The sequence below is a fragment of the Lissotriton vulgaris genome, chromosome 4_1 (assembly GCF_964263255.1).
Source record: "Lissotriton vulgaris chromosome 4_1, aLisVul1.2, whole genome shotgun sequence".
NCBI classification, from domain to species: Eukaryota; Metazoa; Chordata; class Amphibia; order Caudata; family Salamandridae; genus Lissotriton; species Lissotriton vulgaris.
In genome coordinates this window covers 260,116,502-260,138,131 of record NC_141691.1, presented here as the reverse complement: position 1 = coordinate 260,138,131, position 21,630 = coordinate 260,116,502, and positions in this window count along the sequence as shown.

Genomic DNA, 21,630 nt, shown 5'->3' with positions numbered 1-21,630 from the left:
CACGGATAGTGTACAGAGTGATCATAATGTGCTCTCTCTAGGGTCCAATGTCCTTTTCTGCTCAATGGCACCTAGTGTGGATACCTAATTGTGTCTAAATACTCCATGAAGTCTTTAATATTGCAAATAGGGAATTTTCAACACACCTGCATAGCTAGGGGGGGCGAGGGGGGCGGACCGCCCCAGGCGGCACTGTTTTGGAGGCGGCAAGGCAGCGCGGCACTTGTGGCCCATTGCGGCGGCCTTCATGATTTATTTGGGGACATTCACTGTCTGACACTTTGTCAGTCAGTGTCCCCAGCCCCCAAATAAATTATAAACGCCACCGCAACGGGCCACAATTGCCACGCACGCACGGCGTTACAGTTTCAAAAGCAAGCAAGCAAACTGACGATGCGTGCAAAGTGCGTGAAGCGTACGCACGCTGCACGCATGGTGGTGTGGTGCGCGCGCATGTCAGGCAGACCCTCCACTCAGATCATTCAAGATGGAGCTGGACACCCCCTATAGGGGAATGGTTGCTGTCAAGAAGGAGCAAGGGAATGCATGAGTGGCAGGGCTGCTCACCTATCAAGAGTTTACCGAGCATTGGAGCCGACGAGAACTTCACGAAGCACCACGAGGAAGCTAGTGGCTTTTTCCTGCCTGCTCTTCCAGGGCGTTGAGGATTGCTGCTCCCATCCCCCCACTTGGGTACAGCTAGAGGCACTTTATAATCCACTCTAAGGTAAGGCGCTTTCCTCGAACATTTGGGTTCTGTGCCGAGTGTACACGTCGTGCGTTTTTACCATATTTATTGCAGCGTTCTTGTTTTAAGCTTTATGAAAAAGACTGGAGTTTTTCGTTTCAAAAGGCTGTAGTGCTTATCCCATGAGTACAGAGAAATGTGCAGCTCCTGTCAGCCCAGTGGAGGAACGCAAATCACAGTTCACCTGTGTGGGGAGGTGGTGCCAAGGGGGTCACCTTGTGGGTGGGCGTCTTCACATAAGTGTAATATCTGAGTAACTGTACAGCACAGGGCACTCGTTTAATTATCTCCTGTGTGATAGTTGTCGTTGCAAAGCACCCCAGTGGTCTTCGTTTCATCTGCTTCTTGTGCTGAAAGGCTGAGTGGGCCCTCTGGGAATTAAGTCTATGTTCTGAAGAGATCCCTGCAGTGTGCGTTCAACCAGCTGAGCCATCCCCAGGGCTTTAAGTGGGCTGGGTCTCGCCGGGTCTGAGCACCGGCTGTTTTTTAAAAAGGGGCCTCGAAACGGGTCTCTATCGGGCTCTGTTTACAAGCCATAGTTGCTGCTTATTTATCTTTTGCAAGTTACAACCATTGACAAAGCCAATAGTCCTTACTTGTTGTAGGTATGATGTTACTTGTAATATATATCTGGATGCAATGACAGAAACAACAAAATACAAGTCGGGCGGCACACTATGCTAAGCACAGATTTTTAGCTGAAGTGTTTTTAAACCACGCCCTTAATTACATTCACCACGCCCCTTTGAGAGACCCTCCAGTTCTTTCATCCCACTTAAAGCCCTGGTCATCCCACTAATACGGATTTTAATATGTTTATCACTGGCTCTATAGGGGTCTCCTTCCTCTTACACCATAGTGTGTGGGGCATTAAAATACGGAGCCTGGCACCAACTACCTTCGGCTAATGGACCACGAAATTCGAGCCCGTGGTCTTGTTACCCTGAGACAAAAAAGGTGGGCAATGCCAGGCTGATGCCTAGGGCAACCTCTGGCATTATCAGTAGGTGGACGTCACAACGTGGCATGTAATGAAAACTTTAAGTGTTCCTTCACCTTTTAATGGGAGCCCATTCATAAATGGTATGAAGAGCGTTATGGAGGGTCATGGATGAGAATTAAATTGGGCAGAAATTGAGCTTTATCAAGAAAAATGCACAAACTAAATAACTTAAGGCAAAGGTGTACATTAAACCCACTCCTTTTCTCAATATATATCACAGATGCAATTACAACACACTTCACTTGAGGTAACTATTAGCGGCAATATTATGTGTCTCTCGGACGTCCTTCAAGTGCTCGCCGTCCTTTTTCCCCAGCAATCCCCCCACCCCCAAGGGGCGGCAATCTGAGGGATAGCCCCGGGCGCCACAAGCTCTAGCTACGCCCCTGTTTCAACATATGAACAGGCTTTTTAAAATTCAAAAACGGAGTTGGCCCTAAATAGACATTTCTCCAAGTTTTTTAATTAGCACATTCATAATGGGTTTTTTTTCCTCAACAACAGTAAAGATTTTCTTGAATTTTCATATATCATTTAGCGACAATGCACTTTATTGTGTTCAAAATTCAATACAACAGCAACAGAAAAAATGTCCATTGCGGGTGTTGTGTACTTTAAGATCTCTATTGTGCCATTCCATACCTATACAATAATCATGATAGTGTTTTTAGGTTTGAACGTAGTCGAGGGATCTTTAATATCACTAGAAATGTTTGTTTCTGGACATGTGCGAAACATGATTGATGTGGATTAATGCATACATAACTTTGGGGGTGCCATTTCAGAGTGCACGTTGCGCTCCACGGAGCTGCAAATAATGCCGGCAGAAGCTGCCTAATTCTTTTTAATATCAGAGTTCTGCCCTTTTTACCCACCCTCCAGACTACTTTACAGTCCATTAGGTGAGCTAATGTTTAACTACTTTTATGAATAATAATTTTGCTTCCACAAAATGATAGCTTATTTACTCCCAGTAGAGCCCACTCCTTTCTTCCATTCTGAAGGACCCCTTATGCATAGACGTAAATGTTTTAAGCTCAGCAACACCAAAACCTGAGTTACATTTCGAATGTTGGTAGTGGTATAGTTAACTTGTATTTCAATGCAAGAGAGGATTTTTGCACATTTCTGCGGCTCACAGATCTCTAAAACACCGCAGATGATCCATTTTATACCTTCAAATGATGGATGAACTCTAAGAGATGAGCATCGTTGTAGACAAAGATGTATTTCTTTCTCGCTTCAGAAAACAATTGCATATTGATTGTTAGTCTCGTATGCTCCCTAATTTGTGGCTTGGCGTTGACATGTTGTATGAAACTGTTACTGGAACAGTTTGTGCATTTCCCAAATGTATACCTTGACGTTTGTCCGTTTGAGAGATTCTTATGGCAATATATATATGGTCAAGTAATGAAGTGCAGTCACCTTGCTGTGCTGCATTGTGTGACAGGGAAAGGGCAGAAAGGCACCGTATTGACCTAAATACGGCTAATTCTTGCCTTTTCCCCTGTCCCGGTGCTCATTTGGCTGCCTAGTGCCAGTGTGGTGCAAGGGTGCCTGCGCTGTAAGGAGCATTGTTTTTGGGCTCACCTTCCTGCACAAAAACAATCACCTGAGGCTTTTTCCTCTATGTGTGCTGCTGCAGCACACATAGAAAGAAGAAAGAAACAGAATAACTGAAGATATATCTCCTAATTACACTTCCCTGGGGAGGCATAGGTTTTTGGTGCATTCCCGGGTCCATCACTTCTGGTAAATCAGGGAATGAGTCAAAATCCATTGATTTTGTGTGGGAACACCTGCGTAACATCAATGGAAATCCCTCCCTGGTGCAGAGTAATGCAACACAGCGATTTGAGCTGCGGTGCATTACATGAGATTTATGATGCCACTCAGGGCGGCGCAAGGTGGCCTTGCTTGGCTTCATAAATCTCATTTTTATGTTTCATAACTGCTGTACCACATTGCATGATGCAAGAGTGACACTTGGCTTATAAATTTGGTCCATAGTTTTAAGTATTGAAGAGCATATGCTGATCAATTCATTCTAAAGTGTAGGTGGCACTTATGTATGGGGCCGGACATGCTTCATTCCATTCAGAAAGAGTTTCTTTAAATTTTCATGTAGATGTACACAGATACACATTGACAAAGTATCCGGAATATCCATGTTATCATAGTTTTTTTGCACTGAACAAATGCACATATTTTCTATGTTTAGATAGTCATTGTTAATATTAGCATGAACAAAGAAAATGCATTGTGCTCTAAAAAGCTTGCAAAGTTGTGTTGCTGATGCTTTGCAAAGACAGCCATTTCAGATAAATATGGATTTGCAACCCTTGCAAAATGAGTGACTGAATGGAATAGTGGACAAAGAGATGAAGTAAGGAATTATTAATGTCTCAGGAATATTGCGGCCTGGATAGACAACAATTCCTTGAAATTCAATGCTGATAATACCGAGATCTTATTTTTTAACCAACCATCTCCTCTAATTTGTGGTGGCCTGTGGAATTGGGCATGGCCCCTCTTCCCAAGGATTCGGTTAAGAATCTGGACTTCAGATGGGACAATCGTTTGTCCCTTGCTGCTCAGGTCCAAACAGTCTTGGCCACCTGCTTTGGCAAAATTAAGATTATAAAAATATTCATTAACTATTTGCCTAGCGTTACTCTTAAAACTGTGGTCCATGCGTTGGTTACTTCGCATATAGACTGTGCAAATGGATTATATCTGGGCCTCTCTGTGGGCCTGCTTCATAGACTTCAGACGGTTCAAAATGCCGGGGCCTGCTTAGTCTACGGTGTCCCGCTTAGGCAACGCATACCTCCCTTCTTGCGACAATTGCACTGGCTCCCCATTGACAAACTGATCCAGTTTAAAGCTTTGACATTGGCCTTTCGGGCAGGCAAAGGCCTGGGACCAGCTTACCTTTGAAAAGGTGACTACATCCTTACAGTCATTATGATGGAGCAAGGATTCGCACGTAATGCGACTCCTCTCAACATAACGTTAATACATTAATCAACATGTTTGTCTTATTAATATTGCATTACACGACACAAATGGGTGTCCGAGGGACGCTTTCTTATGTGTTTTACTAACTGTAATCCACTTACATTAAGATGGCTGCGGCTACGCGGGGTTTTCTATTGCACATGCGTCTGTCACACTCACATGACATGATGGATCTATGCTTTGGAGGGAATTCTTTGCTTCTGCACACCAGTACTAAGATGGCTGCTCTATGTCCTGACACGCAAGAAGCTTGCACTGCTGCTTTTGCTAAGCTGTTCGTTCTGCTTAACATTAACGCTATAGTTAAAAAGAAAGTAATGGGAATAGAGTAGAGATAAGTGGTATACAGTCCATTCATTTATTCCGTGTTCTCAAACTGTTTCTTTTCTATTCTTACATTTAAAACATTTTGGGCCTGACGCCTATCACTGAACTCCATGTTGAAAGAAACTGCGTCTGCACAGAAGAAACACAAACCCTGAAGCACTGGCATTCAAACCTGGCCAAGGCATGACTTGCTAAAAGATGTTCCTGGGAAATTCCACTTCTAACCTCTGTAAAGGAAGCTGAACTAAAAAATGGACTACATTTTAATCATTATTGATACATTCACTGCCGGGTGGAATAAAACATACGTGAGAAAATAAAATGATGGGCGGGAACGCTAACATTAATATTCATTCAAAATACTCATTTTGGTATGGTGTGATGACCTCTCCTCATTCTTTTGTCCAATCAAAATTGGGGATCCATACACTTGCAACATTGGGGGGTGGTACACTGACCTGGAAAATAGTATAACTAGGGTAGGCTTAGCTGGTTAGATTGTCTGACTTGTCCGAATAGCTGACCTGTAACTGACCCAACTCACTCAATAGGTGACCAAGAACAGAGGGCTGCGGAGCACTCTGTCAGAATACTTGCTGACCCAATCGGGGTTCCGGGAGCTGAAGTGCTGGCGAAGCACTTTGTTGGGAAAATCGATAACCCAACCGGGGTTCTGGTTATTAGCTGCAGAGAGGGAGTAGCGCAGGCGTTGCAACTTAACTGTGGGTGCTGGTCTTAACCTTTGGTAGTCCTGCCCTGATCCAATTTGGCTTTACCTGTCCTGAATTCTGGTCTGCACCTGCTTGTCTTGTCGGGGTACTGTTCTTTGTCCAGCACGTGGCCAGGGTTTGGTCTTCACACCATTCTAGGTAATTATAAATCTATGTGGGTTTGTCATTGTATTGTTTTCTTCTCTATGCACTTCCTACCTTTAAAAGTTTGACATATGCTCCCTTTCTTACCGTCCCAATTGTTGAAATCTTGAGACAGTTTTGATTACGTATTTCCTTTTTCCTTACCCTCCCTTTTGTTAAATGCCCAAAATCATTTGATCGCATATTATTATCCTATTCTTTACCTTCCCTTGCTAAATGTACAAAAACAGTTTAATACATCATTTGCATAGTTACATATTGATTCTGATCTTCATAAATAAAAGTCTGTTGGTGTTTAATCTTTGGATCATGACCATTTAAGAAACTCAGATAACGATTTTAAAACTTCCCGAGTATGTGGTTATTATATGAGTGCAAATGGTATTTTCCCATTATTCTAACACCCTTGATCCCTTAGGACTTTAGGTACCAACTACAAGGATTAGTAAGTCAATGGTATAGGTCCTAAATGAAATTCATAAATCACTGATTAGAGTAAGCGCACAGGTTAACTGATATATTTTGTGTTGTTTATGGGCCCAGGTGAGTATGGTAAACTGAGTCGGGTGACGGGCGCGCTCTATCAGTATTTCTTTTGGTAGCAGCAAGATGTTTAGGGTTTAGTTAAGATAGGTAGTTAGTTGTAGTTAGTTAGTTATGTATTGATCATTGATCGATCAAATCTTATTTTACATTGATTATATTGATGCTGTATTGAATTTATGTATTAACCAAAATTGTTCGCATCTGTTATATGTTTTGTCAGGGATCCCCGGGGGCAGAATAGCGGGTGGTAAATGGAAGTCACACTGCAGTGAGGTCACTTACCTGTAGGAAATAAGTGCATGGTTAGGTAAAACCGGAAGCACTATTTAGGGTTTTTCTGTATGAATGTGTGAATAAATGATAGCAAAGAGTTCGCTAGCAAAACATTTTGTGTGATATGACCTAGAAAGAGTCATACGGAAGGAGTTGCAGGTTCATCTGAGCTTGATTCATAGCAAAGGGGTTCATTGGTGAAACTTTGGCTTTAGTACATCCCAGAACGGATACGTCTAAAGGAGTGGCAGGTTCTCCAATGCTTTCTTGAAGGGTAGACGGAAGGGATATACTCGTAGTATATGAAGGGTAAGCGGAAGATTTTTACTCGTAGTGAGTGAAATTTAACTTTCCTTTGAATTAGTCACTCAGGTACAGTGGCAAATGTTTTTACGTTGTTGAATATTAAAAAATCTGTGTTAAAAGTGAAAGAAATTAAGTTTTTGTATTAACTTGCAAAGGAAGGAGTCAGTCGCGGAGCTGCGCTGACGTCACTCAGAGCCGCGCTGGTATTGGTTGAGACAGTGGGTGTGTAGCTGAGGTAACAATTGTAAAGGAGGGGTGAGCACAGGAGCGTGAGAACTAGTCTCACGAGAGAAGCCGCGCACCCATTGGTTGAAATAATTTGAATTCTAAATTTTGATTGGTCACTGGAAAATAAAAGACGCGCTGGTATTGAAAATAATTTTGTAAACAAATTGAGAATATCCAGAAGAGTTGCGTTTGAAATATATGTGGCATATAGGTCCGCTTGTAGGAAATAGACCTGATAGGAGACATTTAGGGTTTGCCCAAGAACAGCATATAAGAGGAAGACCTTTTAACATGTACGGAGGAAAAAGAAAAATGTAATTCATTAAAAGAATTAAGAATTATTTCAAGAAAGTTAAAGCAATAAAAACAAGAGAAGGGGTTATTATTCCACCACCAAATACGTCCGCATCATACATGATGGTAGAAAGGGGATATCACACTTGTGTGTGGTTAGAAAATTAGATGGAGTACACAAAAAGATGATGGTGTTTTAGCATTTCCAGAAAATTGTACATTTAATGGCAAAGTTTTGCACAATTTGAGAACTCGTATGAATGAATGAGACCCCAGACCTAGATTAACGGAGTACGAGGCATTGGAGGAATGGGAAACTGAGGCTTTTGAGCGAGATAGACCCAGAAGTAATGGTAACTGGATTAGGTTTTATCCCCGATTTCAAAAGATACAAGAGATAAATTAATGAAACAATGGAGACAGTCTATGTTAGTGGAAGGATTGTATCCTGTATTAACTTTAGAAGAGCCCACTGGAAGAAAAAGAATAAGAAAATGAAACATTTAATGACTAATGGTGAGTCAGATGGTGATTATTTGGAGGATTTATTGATGAAAAATCCACCACCTTATAATGAGGAACCAAGTACAGTTAATCCAAAGGCTCAGTTTCTGAAACCACCTTTGATTCCGCAAGTCGTACAAGAGACTTCATTAGCAAAAGTACTACAGGACAGGGAAAGAGAAGCATTAAATGAACAGAGAAGTAAATTGATTCAGAAAATTTCCCAATTAAATTCATGTCCTGAAGCTCTAACAATTCCAGTAACTATTGGCCAAGTTGTACCTTTGAACGAGGATAAGCAGGCTAGCCCTAAAACTCCTGTTCTGACTACACCTATAGTTCAGCCAATAAAAGAACCCTTAATAGTTGATGATCAGGCGAGTGAATGTGAGTCAGTGATTTCCCTGATGGATTTGCCAATAAGAGAACCAGTGAGTGACTCGGTCAGGAAAACTACTCCTATAAATTCGAGAGAAGTACAAATAGAGACATCCTCAGGTACAAGAAATGCCACAGTAGTAACCCCAGGAGAAATAGAGAGATGGATACGAGAAATAGAGAAGCCAAAGTCACAGCCAAAAGTATTGGATATATTTAAATTAAGAGTCGAATTAGAAGAAATGATGGCTAGGAATGTGGGAATGGACAGATTAAATACATTTAGTGAAGATGAGTTATTCTTCATATGTAAAAGCATTACTAGAAATTCAAGAGTGTTTCATGAAAAGTTAATGGACTTGGAAGCTGACATGGGAATTGACATCGGCAAATCTAAAGTATTACAGAAACCATATCGAGCTGAATTTTCTGACATAGACTTGGAAAATATGAATGTGTCAGGTAGAAAAGTACAAATCAAGGAGCTGATGTCATTATTACAGAAATGGGGTGACCTAGAAAAATGGAAAACTAGATGGGCAAAGAAAAAGGAAGAGGCTCGATCAAAACAAACTTTCTGAAATGTAATAAAGAAAACAGAAAAGTTGGAAAGGTTATGTCCCATGAGAGTACTACCAGGTGGAGGTTATGTACATGTCCCATGGTCCCAACAGGATATTTTGTCATTGACAAATGATTTCCCCAAACTTCGAGAAAAAACAGTTGAATGGTACAGACAAGTCAAGAGATTTGTGAAGATTTCGAAATGTCTTTTGAAAGATTTAGCTGGATTATTTGACATTGTTGTTCCTGTAGATTTGTGGACAGAATGTAAAACTGCTATTGATTGGCCTAGCAATGAGTACCCTAGAAACCCAAAGACAGGGGCACCTTCTGATGAAGTTATGAAGAAGTACAACCAAGTAATACTCTACCTCAAAGAGATGGTGCCTGCAAAAGACACTGATTGGACTAGAATAGATAGAACCACTCAGAATAAAGATGAATCCGTGCATGCATATTATGAACGCCTATTACAAGTATTCAAACAGTGGTCTAGATAATATCGATATGAAAGACACGGCGCATTTCATCTATCGGTTTGTGTCTGGATTAAGGCCAGAGATTTCACAATGGATTAAGGACCAAAAAAATTGCTGGCCGTCCAAGCAAATTGATGAAATCCTCAAATATACAAAGTTTTGTGAGGACGAACTTGACAATAAGCAAAAGAAATGAAAAGAAAAGGTAATGTGGGCACAGGTAAAATTAGCAGAGCAACAGGAACTCCAGTTAAACCAAATGAACTGTAACCAGACACAAGGAGATGGTAATGGGGGTAAACCTAGAGGAAAATTCAATAGAGAGGAAGCTAAGAAGAAGTTCCCTTGTCACGAGTGCGGCAAGTTGGGTCACTGGAAGAATGAGTGTAAGGCTGTGCAAAATGGTAACATGCCAAATAATGATTTGAATTCACAGACGCAGAATGAGGTGCCACGGAAGAAACAGCGGGGAAACAAGGAAGGAGCCAGGCCCGGATGGACAGGTGAGGAGGCAGGGCCTTCTTTAAACAAGCACACAAAAGAGTGCCTCATCACCTACATTGAAATCCACACTTGAGGAGAGTTAACCATGCAAGTTGTCGTAATCAACTGGGTATTTTTATTTATACCAATGTTTTTTATCAATTAATCAACGTTTGTCGAAAAATCATGAATGAGAAAACACACAAAGACAGTTATCAGCAATTCATATTTACACCAACATTAATGGGCTAGTCATTAAGCAAATGAATTGTGGTCTAATAGAAAGACATTCAAGCATAAATGACAAAATAATTTCAAAAAACAAACAGGATAATTTAAGCATGTGCAGTATAAAACAGTGAATTTACACAAAATAGGAAATGGGTTTAGTGCCCAGAGAAGGTGAGAGAAAGGGAAAGAAATTATCAATGAAGCAAATACAGATTGTAACTCTTTTTACAACCAACAAGAGCTGGTGTGAGGGAACAGATCACAAGAATTCTTTGTTAACTGGCCGACGCGTTTCGATTCCAGGTAGTGATTTCCCGGAATCTCATCAGGGCGCAATGAATCTGTCTGTGGGGTGAAAGAGGGTAACCAAATTTAATTTATGGGATAGTAGGCACTGGACCCTATTTAAGTGACACCTTGTTGTTTATAATGAACCTACCAGTGTAGGCGTTGAAATGAATTCGAAAAAGAGCACGTTGAGTCAGAAAGTGCAGGATTGGGCTTTTCATTATGTAGTCGCAGTGAGGGCGGGGGCCACCTGAAAGAGCGAAAGACCCATTAGTTTGCTGGCTTTAACTTACTGTAAACAGTCGGTGAATGGAAAAGAAAAAAGCCTACCGTCAGCTGGGAAACTAAGGAAAGCTGGCGACTGGCGTTGTATTCAATTAGTCTTCCATGGCAATGTTAGGAATAGCCGTGCAGAGCGGGCACTGTACTGGCAAGAGGGCATTGACATCAGGATCACATATGAGAGTCGCTCAATTGCGCTTTGTGACCCTCGATTGGAAACGTACCTGAGGGAATCAGTCCCGGTACCGAGTGGCCTCGTGTTTTTCACTTTTTCTTATCCTCGTGAAGTCAGGATATTCCACGGCATCCCCTGCAAGAATTAGCGGTGTCGGTTGGTGAAAAGTTAACCCAGGCCGTGAATTCAATGGCACGGTAAGAGTTTGGAGGAACGTATCGTACCTGTGTCCGTCTCAGTCCTGGTGAGCGGCGTTCTACGCTGGTTTCAGCGTGGAAGTGGGTGTGTGTACCTAATACACGCCCTCAGGTGGGGAGCTAAGCCTTATGGGAGATGTAGTTTTGTATGTGTCTGCACAAGGCAAGTGAATGCCTTGCATCAGTGAAGAGGGGCCCCATGTGCACGTGATTTCTGCAAAACATTTTGGAGGAGGAACGAGGCAAGGCGAACAGCGGGGGCTGCTACAAACAGCAAAGGCACTATGGAATTAAAGTCTTGCGATTTCTGATAGGCTGTTGAGGCCTTTTTGTACACTGTTAAACTTAAGGATAAGAAATGCATCCTTTCTAAGAAGCGTTCTGTCCACGTCTGCGTTGCGGTGTAAAGGTCGGAGTGCGTGCAACACAGTCCATTTGAGGTCATTTTTGTTATGTTTGGCTTCCAAAAAGTGTTCAACCATCGGGGCATTCAGGGTTTTGTTTTTGATCCGGGACCTATGCTGGCAGATGTGGGTGTTGACTTGTTGTCTTGTTTTCCCTATATAGATTTTTTCACAGGGACACCAGAACAGATTCACAACATTCTTGGTCTTGCAGTTGGAAAATTCGGTGTGTTTCCATCTGGTCTCTCCATATTGGAACTCGTCCACTTCAATGGTATTGGGGCAGACAACGAAAGTGCCACACTTGTGGTGCCCTGTGACTGATTTGAGATTCCACTGGGTTAATAGGTAATTTCTCTTTTTAGGTATTGAAACATCTGCCCTCATGATTTGTTGTCCCAGATTTTGATTTCTCCTGTATGCGGAACAACGGGCGGGGAAATGGACATTCCAGGTTACCCAGCAGGTAATACAAAACCAGTTACCCCTTGCACCTATGCCAAATTTTAGGAGCAAAGCACATCAGAGTGTGGATACCACAAATTGGGAGGGAAATGAAAGGAGATGTACAGCAACCTCTTAATTTCTCTTGAGTGATACGTTTTTCAGTGAGGACACCTACTGACGGTGCCTTAGAGTGGAGGACGAGGAATGCATAGTTGGGGCCTCCTTGCCGGTAGATCAGTCAGGTCCATACATTGAAGGAAAGGTTCAATGTTACCCCTGGTGCTACCCCTTCTACTGTGAGAACAGCAGACATTCCAAACCTACCCCTCTCTGGAGAAGCAATCCAAGTAATGGGCGTTTCCAATAAACAAATTAGTGCCCCAGTTACAGAACTGATGGATGTTAGAATAGGCAATTTTAAAGAAATGCACAGATTTGTGGTGTGCCATTCAAGTCCAGTGAACCTGTTAGGCAGAGATCTATTGTTCAAAATGAATTGTGCCATTTTTGCACCCCAAGTGGTGTTGAGATTCCAACCCCAGACGAAGACGGAGTTTATAAACTAATGTTAGAAAAACAAGAAACAGAGAATAAAAAAATAACTATAGAAGACTTACCAGAAGAATTACAACAAACTGTGAATTTTGTGTGGGATTTTACTGGAAAAGATGTAGGATTAACGGCAAATGTTCATCTGATAAAAGTGACAGTGAAGGAAGGTGCAGTAAAAGCAGGAGTTGCAGCAGAAATAAAGCATTTGGTTGAAGCAGGCATTTTACAAGAAATAATGAGCAGTCCATGTAATTCACCCATAATTGGAATAATGAAACCGAGTGGCAAGTATATGGTCGTACAAGACCTTCGCAAGATTAATAAGATTGTTGTCCCATGCTGTCCAGTTGTGCCAAATCCTGCAGTGATACTGTATCAGATACCGTGGGAAGCTGGATGGTTCACTGTAATTGATTTGTGTCACGCATTTTTCTCGATTCCATTGCACCCAGACAGTAAATTTCTTTTTCTTTTGAATTCGACAGTCATGTGTATGTCTGGAACCGCGTTCATCAGGGGTATACAGAGAGTCCATTGATTTTTAATCAGATTTTGAAATAGTGCCTTGAGTCTTTGGTGCTACACAGATAGTCAGTCCTAGCTCAGTATATAGACGACCTATTGGTGGTGTCTAAAATTCGAAATGACTGTGTTGTTGATACCATTGCTTTACTAAATCATTTAGGTGAAGGAGGACATAAAGTATCACCTGAGAAATTACAGTTTTGCACCACATCAGTGAAATATCTGGGGCACCAGATAGAAAGAGGTGTCAGAAGGGTTACCTCAGAAAGAGTCAGAATAATAAAAAATATAAATTTACCACAAACTCAGAAAGAGATCAAAATGTTTCTTGGAGTTGTAGGTTACTGCAGGCAATGGATTGTGGAATTTGCAGTTCTAGCAAAACCATTGATACAAATGACAAAGAAAAGAGCAAAAGACCCAGTAGAATGGGATGATGAAAGGATGACTGCTTTCTTGAAATTACAAGAATGTCTGTGTACAGCTCCAGCATTAGGGATGCCAGACTATTTAAAAGATTTTGCACTATTCTGTGACACACGGGATAATTGTGCACCTTCAGGTCTGACCCAGACTCATGGTCTGATGAGACGTCCTGTGGCATATTTTTCATCCACAGTAGATCCAGTGGCATCTGCATTGCCCGGATGTCTGAAAGCAGTAGCTGCAACCTGCATGAGCCTTGAGCAAAGTGAGTCCATTATTACGGGACATCCTGTGGCAGTGTATGTTCCACATGCAGTTGTTATTTTGTTAACCCGGACCAAAACCAAGTATCTCACTCCTAGTCGGCTGACTAAGTATGAGCGAATCCTTGTAGGTGCAGGGAATGTAACCATTGCTAGGTGTAATATCTTTAACCCAGCAGCACTGCTACCTGATTCACACTTTGCAGAAGTGAAGGGAGAAGTCGAACATGATTGCATCGACTTAACTGAATACAGTACAAAACCACGTCCAGACATTAGAGAAGAGCCATTAATTGATTCCGAATATGAGCTATTTGTAGATGGCTCATGTATGAGACATGAGGAAGGAGGTTTGAGTGCTGCCTATGCAGTGTGCACGTTGGGGGGTCCAATTGAAGCATCCTATTTACCTGGAGTTAAGTCTGCACAAGTAGCCAAATTGATTGCATTGACAAAAGCCTGCAAATTTGTGAAAAATTGGAAAGTAACCATATACACTGATAGCAAGTATGGTTACAGGGTTGTGCACGACTATGGCCAATTATGGATGCAAAGGGAGTTTCTGACTTCTTCAGGTACGCCTAATAAAAATGGTCATTATGTAAAAGATTTGATTGAAGCAATCCAATTGCCCAAAAAGTGGCTGTGGTCAAGTGTGCTGCTCATAAATCTGGAAATTACAAAGTGACAGCTGGTACCCGATATGCTGACCGGTTAGCCCAACATTGTCCAACATTGTGCCAAATTTAGAATGGCTGTAAACAAGAAAATTGAAGTAAGCGAAAACAGCTGCCAACTTATGTTGCTTGAAGGTGTGAGAACGTGGGAAGAAGTAAGAGACTTGCAAAATGAAGCAGAACTTAAAGAAAAGGAAGAGTGGAGAAAGATAGTTTGTCAGAGAAGGGTTGAAGATGGTGTCATTGTTTACCTTGATGGTAGGCCTGTGTTACTAGACTGTTTGCTTGCTCCCATGGCTAGGATGTTCCACGGTGATTCCCATTTGGGGAGAGATGCCATGATACGTCTGTTCAGACAGTCATGGTTCAATGCGAAATTCAGGAACATAGCAGGAGCACTTTGCCAAAGATGTTTAATTTGTCAACAAATGAATCCTAGAAAGAAAACTGTAGTGTTACCAGGAAAGATTGGGAAGGCAGAGGGTCCCTTCATATGTTTGCAGATTGATTTCATTCAGTTACCCCCTTGTTGAGGAATAAAATACATTATTGTCATTGTCTGCCTATTTTCAAAATGGGTGGAAGCTTACACACACGTAGGAATGATAGTATCACTGTTGCCAAACTTCTACTCAGAGAACTCATACCACTTTTTGCTTTTCCAGTATTAATTGAATCAGACCGAGGCTGCCATTTTAATAATGAAATAATTGGCCTAATCTGTGAAGCATTCAATGTTAAACAAAAGCTGCACTGTGCATACCGCCCAGTCTTCTGGAGTGGTAGAACAACTGAATGGTACAATCAAGTCAAGATTGGGAAAAATTTATGAGTCTACCCGATTAGAGTGGCCAGATGCTTTGCCTCTTGTTCTGATGAGACTCGGAAGTATTCCAGACAGAAACAAAGGCTTGAGTCCTCATGAAATACTAATGGGAAGAGCAATGAGGCAAGCATGGGTGCCAGGACACAAGCTGATAAATATATCTGATGATTTAGTACTGGAGTACTGCAAGGAACTGGCTAATCAAATGTGTTCTGTCTCTCACCAGGTTGGGGAAGACGCTGTCGTCAGACAAGCAACTCCAGGACATGACCTGAACCCCGGTGACTGGGTAGTGCTAAAGAAACATACTCGAAAATCTTGATTTGCACCGAGGTGGGTAAAACCACGTCAAGTGATTTTGGTTACCATCATAGCTGTAAAGTGCTATGGAGTTCCACACTGGATCCATGCCGGTCATACAAAAAGAGTGCCTGAACCTGATGAAACTGAAGCTGAAGGTTGTGCAGCTGAGGGGTCTCAAGATATCGATCCTGAAGTAGGTGAAGAGGAACAACCGAGCGCCAGTCAAGATGATTGGATTCCAGTAGTTGAGATACCTGCAGAATATGTGAGAACTAGAAGTTAAACCTATCTAGACAGTCATAGTGATAGTGAGGATGAAATAGGTCTAGAAGAACGGACTCAGATTACAGAAATTCAAGCCAATTGTAATCTTGAGGAGGATCAGATAAGGGAATACGAATATACTCAGACATTCCAAATACCTGTCACAGCTCCAGAGTCTGAGGAGGGACAGATAGGTAATAGGGCGGAAACTCAAGCAGAAGAAAATCAAGGGTTCGAAGAGCTTGAGCAGGATCAGATAGGAGTAGAAAAACGTGTTCAGGAAGAAGAAGGTGAATCAAATCAAAGTCAATTTCAGCAAATACCTTAACAAGGCCAGAGTAGTAACCAAGTAGAAGAGACGGAAATAAGACCTGGATCTAGGCAGATAAAAAAGGATACAGAAGACAGCATTGAAATAGATGTGCCACAACTTAATGAAAACAAGAAAGCACTGGAAAAAGGCCAGAGCACAGTGCCTGCTAAAAGACTCAGAAAAGGAGACAAGTGGCCTAGGTTTGTCAAAAGACTGAGACTTCGTCTAAAGACAATAAATGAAGAACCAGAACAAGTAAATGAAATAACCAGTCAAGCTGAACAGTCTGTAATACAACCAAGAAGGAGAAGTCCACGACTGAAAAGGTTGAATAATAAATTCAGAGGCCCTGAATGGACTTACATTGTTCTTGAAGATTTCGAAAACTTAGAAATAAGCGACGAAAGTGATAACGAATTGATTGCTGATCAGACTGACGGAGAAGTGAGACCCAATTGAAAAATTTCACAGACTGTGTAAAAGCTACAAAGAGGGGTTAAGTCTCCTTGTTGGCTGATCGTATTGTTAATGGAAGACCGAAAAGAAATTGTTTAAAAACATGCTGTAGAATATGCACATCTAGTATAGCGATAGTACTCATAGTATGGTTAGGACTGACAATAGCTATTCCTTACATAATGAGTATAGACATGAAGAACAATACTAATGAGCTACAAACGATAGATACACCTAGAAGAATAGATACAAAAGAGACCATTTACAACTAACATATGGTATTAAACGTAGTATTTTAGCTAGTTCATTCAATAAGAAAGGACCTTTGCAATATTACTATTAAAATTCAGATGTGATATTTTCTGAACTCCCTATACGTAGTAACCTGAATCCTGTGCATATTTAGAGTGATGTAACATGTTATATGGGTGAATATTTTCTAACTATAGGTACAATAGATATAGCTGAAGCACACAAGAATAATTTAACATGCTTATTAAATGAAAAAGAGAAAATATTTTCAAATATGGTTGAGAAAAGGAGAGAGAATTTCCAAAGAAAAGCAAATGATAAGAATCATAGAATTCCTAAATGGGCTGAAAATATAGGGTTCATCCCAAATGGCAAGACTCATGCTGCTATGTTGCTGGATTTCGAAAAAGAAGGGGAAACTCTGTCTCCATATAGAAAGAACAAGTTATTATAACAATATAATCATTGGTTCCAGACAATGTGAACAAAATTACAAGGTAATTGGGGGTTGGGGTTTCAAAGATGGAACTGAATCTGCGTTTCCTGGTATCTATTTTATATGCGGAAACAAGGCTTATTACAAATTGCCAGATCATTGGTATCGGAGCTGTTATTTTGGAATAGTATTCCCAAAGATATACCATGTAAAATAAATCACTGGAAACAATGAAGAGACTAATGGATTAATACGTAGTAAAAAAGCTAGTTTTAGAGAAATAGTAGGTGATATATTTAGTGCATTGATACCTACAGTGGGAGTGGCTCTGAATACGCAAAGAATTTGCAAATTTTCAACAGTAGTGGATCGGTTATCAACTGATACTGCTGGACGGTTCTTGATAGTCAATACTGAATTGGTTGCAATAAGATCAATGGTTTTACAAAATCGACTTGCTCTTAATACATTATTAGCCAAAGAGGGCGGAGTCTGTAGAATGTTGAAAGCGCAACATTGTTGCAATTACATACCTGACAAAAGTGTTGAAATCAAAGGGTATATAAGAAATATTACGCATTTAGAAAAAGAGCTCAAACTACTGGAGGTTGATAGTGCATGGCAGAGACTTACTGATGGTCTCTCTTCCTCCTCCTCCTATAGGTAGTTGGCTTTCTAATGTAGGGTAAAGATTTGTAGGTAAAATACTGATGCCAATGGTGGGAATAGGCCTACTAATTTTAGGGATAATAATTTGTTGCAAATGTCGGAAGCACAAAAAGACATATACAGTAAATAAGAGAGGGAAAAAGAGAAATGTTGATGAACTTGAATTAGTTGAATGGAAATATATACAAGAAAGTGAAAAATTTTCACACAAACAATGAAAAGAAACAAAATAGAAAGTTTGAAGAGATTGAGTTGGGTGAAATGTGAAAAGTTGGCATCTGTTTCATTAATTGGTGATGATATAAAATATCTTCAAAGAGGGGATTGATAAAGCAAAGATTCGGACGTAATGCGACTTGCTTGTATTCAGTCCTCTCGACATCACATTAATCAACATGTTTGTTTTATTAATATTGCATTACACAACACAAATGGGTGACTGAGTGAAGCTTGCTTATGTGTTTTACTAACTGTAATCCGCTTACATTAAGATGGCTGCTGCTATGCAGGGTTTTCTATTTCGTATACGTCTGTCACACTCACGAGACATGACATATCTATGCTTTGGAGGGAATTCTTTGCTTCTGCGCACTAGTACTAAGATGGCTGCTCTATGTCCTCACATGCAAGAAGCTTGCACTGCTGCTTTTGCTAAGCTGTTTGTTCTCCTTAATACCAACGCTATAGGTAAAAATAAAGTAATGGGAATAGGGTAGAGATAAGTGGTATACAGTCCATTCATTTATTCCGTGTTCTCAAACTGTTTCTTTTCTATTCATACATGTAAAACATTTTGGGCCTGACGCCTATCACTGAACTCCATGTTGAAAGAAACTGGGTCTGTGCAGAAGAAACACAAACCCTGAAACACTGGCATTGAAACCTGGCCAAGACATGACTTGCTAGAAGATGTTCCTGGGAAAGTCAACTTCTGACCCCTGTAAAGGAAGCTGAACTGAAAAATGGACTACATTGTAATCATTATTGATACATTCACTGCCGGGTGGAATAAAACATACGTGAGAAAATAAAATGATGGGCGGGAACGCTAACATTAATATTCATTCAAAATTCTCATTTTGGTATGGTGTGATGACCTCTCCTCATTCTTTTGTACAATCAAAATTGGGGATCCTTACACTTGCAACATTGGGGGTGGTACACTGACCTGGAAAATAGTATAACTAGGGTAGGCTTCGCAAGTTAGATTGTCTGACTTATCCGAATAGCTGACCTGTCACTGACCCAACACACTCAATAGGTGACCAAGAACAGAGGGCTGCGGAGCACTCTGTCAGAAGACTTGCTGACCCAATCGCGGTACCGGGAGCTGAAGTGCTGGCGAAGCACTTTGTTGGGAAAATCGATAACCCAATCAGGGTTCTGGCTGTGAGCTGCAGAGAGGGAGTAGCGCAGGCGTTGCAACTTAACTGCGGGTGCCGGTCAGAACATTAGGTGGTCCTGTTCTGATCTAATTTGGCTTTACCTATCCTGAATTCTGGTCTGCCCATGCTTGCCTTGCTGGCTCCTGCATTTTCGGGGTTCTGTATTTTGTCCAGCCCGTGGCCAGGGTTAGGTTTTCACACCATTCTAGGTAATTCTAAATCCGTGTGGGTTCCTCATTGTATTGTTTCCTTCTCTTTACTCTTCCTACCGTTAAAAGTTTGACATATGTTCCCTTTCTTACCCTCCCTATTGTAGACATCTTGAGACAGTTTTGATTACGTATTTCCTTTTTCCTTACCCTCCATTTTGTTAAATGCCCAAAATCGTTTGATCGCACATCATGATCCTATTCTTTTCCTTACCTTATTGCTAAATGTACCAAAACAGTTTAATACATCATTTGCATAGTTACATATTGATTCTGATCTTCATAATTGTAAAAGTCTGTTGGTGTTTAATCTTTGGATCATGACCATTTAAGAAACTTAGATAAAGATTTTAAAACTTCCTGAATCTGTGGTTATTATATGAGTGCAAATGTTATTTTCCTATTATTCTAACACCCTTGCTCCCTTAAGACTTTAGCTCCAACTTCAAGGATTGGTAAGTCAAAGGTATAGGTCCTAAATTAAATTCATAAATCATAGATTAGAGTAAGCGCACAGGTTACCTGATTAAACTCACAAGTATAATTTGTGTTGTTTATGGGTCCAGGTGAGTATGGTAAACTGAGTCGGGTGACCTGCGCGCTCTATCAATTCCAGATCCCTGCGCTCCAATACGAAACATCTGCTTGTCACCCACAGATTAAAAATACTAGATCAGGGGAGAAATCATTTGAGGTGGGTGTCACTCAATGTTGGAACAAACTTGCTCTCTACCTATGCCAGCCTGAACTTGAGTTTCGTAAATCTCTCAAGACTTGGCTATTCAACCGCCAGGGCTAGTCAGTTCTCTTGCTCTGCTCCGCTATCTGTCTGCTGTAATGCCGGGACACCCTGTTGGGGTAGCTGTGCGCTTAATAAATGCCTTAATATTATTATTAATATTATGATGTTATGAAGACCAGAGGAAGGCAAATCCTACTCTTCCCGGTCAGTCTGATACATTTGACTTCAGCTTTCAGATGGAGTCTAGAGAATTGAATAGGAATAGATTCTGGCCAATGAATTCCAGAGGAGGAATCCCTCCATCAGGAAGAGGTTACTGCCTTTTTTTTTTAAACAAATACTGTTTTAGAGCAATGAGCTAGCCATTGTCACTTTCACTTTCTCGTAGGAAGGCAGCAAGGAATTGTATCCTGATAGTATTATTGACCTTCTCTAGGAACACTCTTGAAGATTAACCAGGATACCTTGAAAACGTCTTTGGGCCTCATTTATGAAAAGTGACGCATCGCTGCTTGAAAACAGTGATGCATCACTTTTCACTGCGCTCTCCTTGCGACACCAATGATGCATCATATTTACAGTATGACGCATCATGGCGCAAGGAGTTACAGATGCATCAATATTTCTGACGTATCTGTATGGCGCAAAAGTGACGCATTGGCGGAGTGTGTCACAAAAGTGACGCAACTACAGCAATGAGGGCCAGCGTCAGTCTTACGCCTGCGGTGAAGCAGGCATAAGAAATATACGCATTAGTGTCCTAGAAGTGGCGCAGTGAAATCTTATAGATATCACTGCATCACTTCTATGACCCATTCTTGCGTCAGAACACCCCCCCTGCATACATTATACCTGGCGTAGGTATAAAGTAGTGCAGGGGTTTACAAAGTGACGCACCTACCTAGATGCGTCACTTTGTAAATATGGTGCAACAAGGCACATTTTTTACGCTGCTGGTGCATCACAAAAAGTGACGCACCGGCGGCGTAAAAGTGACGCACGGCCTCATAAATGAGGCCTTTTGTATTTCACTTGGAGCCACAGAAATACACAGTTCATGCCAGTCACATCACACCATTATGGATTCACTGTAAGTGTTGTAGAACATTCAATGAAAACCTAAACACAGGGCAGTCTTGTACAACGTGTTTGGTAACAGTGACTCCAGTGTTTTGACCTCTACTCCTGATAGGATAATCGGCCTTCTGAACTAATTACATGTTGCAGCAATCTGGTGACAATTTGCAACCAGTATTCGTGCAACTGGAAAGTATTT